Source organism: Anguilla rostrata, chromosome 11 (genome assembly GCF_018555375.3).
Source record: "Anguilla rostrata isolate EN2019 chromosome 11, ASM1855537v3, whole genome shotgun sequence".
Classification (NCBI taxonomy): domain Eukaryota; kingdom Metazoa; phylum Chordata; class Actinopteri; order Anguilliformes; family Anguillidae; genus Anguilla; species Anguilla rostrata.
The window spans coordinates 20,510,124-20,513,370 of record NC_057943.1 but is presented as its reverse complement, the minus strand read 5'-3'; positions in this window follow the sequence as shown (position 1 = coordinate 20,513,370).

The following is a 3,247-nucleotide window of genomic DNA, read 5'->3' as shown; positions in this document are numbered from 1 at the left end:
TGACAAGACGTAACATTAGACTACACGCGTATCACTTGGGTATCCCCCCTCCCCCCAGGAACACTTTAATATACGAACAAAAACTACGTATTTAATGGCCACACGTAGATAGAAACACTTGAGAAAATGCATGTTATTGTCTAATATGACACTTTTTGTGAATTCAGATAGATGGAAAGCAGAGATAACAGAACTGATTTAAATTAGAAAACAACGCAGGCTATCAATTACTTGCATTTAAACTAACTGTATACGACATAATTGGTTCCTGTTGGAATTTAGAAGACAGATTAAATCTAATAATAATAGTCATAATCATAATCAGAATCATAATCATAATCTTCTAAAGTATAGCCTACACATGAAAAACTTACTTTGCGGAAATTACTTTTATAAACGCCAGCGCTTAAGAAAGTGTTATGTAATGCTCAGAGAAAAATTATCTATGAAAATGCTGCAGTTGAAAGGAACCATTATGTCTAATATCTGATCGATGTTGTATTCAATGGCCTAATTTATTGTTTGTGGTTCATTTTAAGTAATGGTGTAGTCTCACAGATATTAACAGAGCGTCCAGACGATGGCAGTAGATACCTTCTTATTTCAGTGTTGGTCAGTTCCTGAGAAGAAACTCGATCGAGGGGTGCCCTACGGTGAGGCAGGACCTAAACCCCATGTGCTTAACATTTGAGTGACTTTGATGTTCCCACATGTCCATCTAAGTTTATTGCACAGTGAATATAGTCATGAATAATTCATAAAGCATTTATCTTATCTGAATGTTGCCCTTGTACTGATCATCAATCACTTATTAGATTCTGATCTGAACTGTTTGATCCGTTCTCAAAATTATGCTATTATAGTTATCTATTACATCAGTTTGGAGAGGATTTTAAGAAGTTGGATATATGTATTATTATTATTATTATTATTATTATTATTATTATTATTATTATTATTATTATTATTATCCTCACAATTTTTATTATGTATAGTTTTTGGTTTCCTTCCACAGTCTGAAGACATGCAGGTAGGCCAATTGGAGATTCTAAATTGCCCATAGGTATGAGTGTGTGAGTCCTGCAATAGATTGGCGTCCTGTCCAGGGTGTATTCCTCCCTCTCACCCAATGCACGCTGGGATAGGCTCCAGCACCCCACATGACCCTGCTCAGGATAAGCAGGTATAGATAATGGATGGATGAATGGATAATGTATAGTACTGTTTACAAACAGGTAGTCAGTCATGCAGCTGGTCACAATGGACATTTCCCAGAGGGAAAAACCCAGTTATATTATTTTAAGATGCATGAAAGAGACATTTTGTGGTGTTTTGGGGTGTTTTGAAGTATCAGTAAGAATGCAGAAAATAATGACTTGGTTTCTTGCATCAATTAAACATGCACACTCCAGGTTTATTTGCATGGGTCACATTCCTCATTTTTTTATTCTTGAAGGAGGACGCCTGTGGGACATGAATGCTAAAGGGAGACTATTTCACTCCAGGAGAAAGTCAGCCAATCTCCTTAATTTATAACTTCTTCCTTTACCAATAAGAATTTTATGCTTGCCTGGTAAAGGAGTGAAATGTTAGCCCTGAAATCCCACGGACTGGGAACATGGTGGCTGCAGTTGATTACGGAGTTACTAGTCTCATAGAATGAGCCGCCATTTGTTGACTGAGCTTTGGATGATTGGCCCACTCAGACTGTGGTCTTTTATAGGCGCAGTTAAAACAGCGGGGGGTTCACAGACATGTGTTTCTCTGATTGATTGCATGCTGGCCCTGCTCCTGATACTGGTAAAGTCATACTATAATGTACTTTCTGCCCTCCCCCTTTTTTTAACACAGCTTAATGGTTATGGTAGGTTATGGTTCAACATCATATAAATCTTTCTCCCTTGCTCACTGACATTAATTAGAGTCCAGTGATTTACGTACCTCTGCTTTCCGGTTAAGAAAAAGTGCTTTAATTGATCCTGTTAGCTGTAGAGAGGACCTTTCTTGCTTTCACTCACAAAAAAATTAGAATTTATGCCAATATGTGTTAAAATATGAGACATGGTATGGAAGAATGTTGCTTTGACACATTGGATTTATATTTAAACATTGGTTTATATATTTTCATAAACATTTGTACACAGTACAAACATAATGATAACAAAGACTTGACATTTTCTCATGCTGTCTCTTTATATTCTGTAGACGCATTCATTTTGGAGCTATGTAGAGATGAAGTGTGCGTGTAGTCCCAAAGGAATTTAATGGTGTCGTTTACACTTTCATCGTGAGACAGCTACGCACAGTATTTACATTTTTGCTGAGACACAGGAACACATGGTCCATTATCTCATTCTGTGACGGGGTATTTATCATGGATGTAATGTATTACGCCAAAATGAAAGGGTTGGGCTGACTGCGTGCACTCATGGCAAACTGTGGCATTTGTACCTGGCCATTATGTGAGGAAGGAGAAACATAATACATGCGATCCCACTAAGAAATACTGCAGAATCTACGGTTTTATCAGCACCTCCATTCCTTCCATACATCTGCTTTTAGCTAAAGGGCACTCCAGCTGGGAACAGAAGTTTCCAGTACAGGATATCCTTTGCCAAAATATTGCGTGTGGTAATGCCGCTACATGAATATTAGACACATAAAATTGGAATGTTTTGGCTTCAGCAGTTGGTAGGAGGAAGTTGCAATGTTAAGAACATGGAACTGAGTACCTGGTGAGTTTATGGGTCCACTTGCACTCATACCCGATAGGTGACAAATTGGATTTCAGCATATCCCATATATGGTTTTTTAATTTTTAATGTACTGCATATTTGATTTCTCGCATTTAGACTGACGCATTTCTGCTAGTTATTGCACTCAGTGTTCTGTCAGGTGTGACAACCAGATGTACAAAAGGGTGCCTTGCGACTCCCACAGGCTTATTATGGGATGTTATTAGTCAGAATGTTGGTGATGGGAGAAGATATACGCTTGAACGTTTATATGCATATCAGATACCAAGAGTACCTGACACACTACTCCAGTTGCGATTCAAATCAGATTCAGACAAATCTGATCCATGTCTGATTTCTTGTGTTTAAACAGTTATTAAATGTGACACATATCAGATTTGTAAAAAAAAAAAAGGATTTATCTCAGATAAAGACAAGTGTGAACAGGGCCTAAGGAATCTATGGTAATAGAAGCACACAGACGTTGGGGTAGACTATAAATCTGCACACTG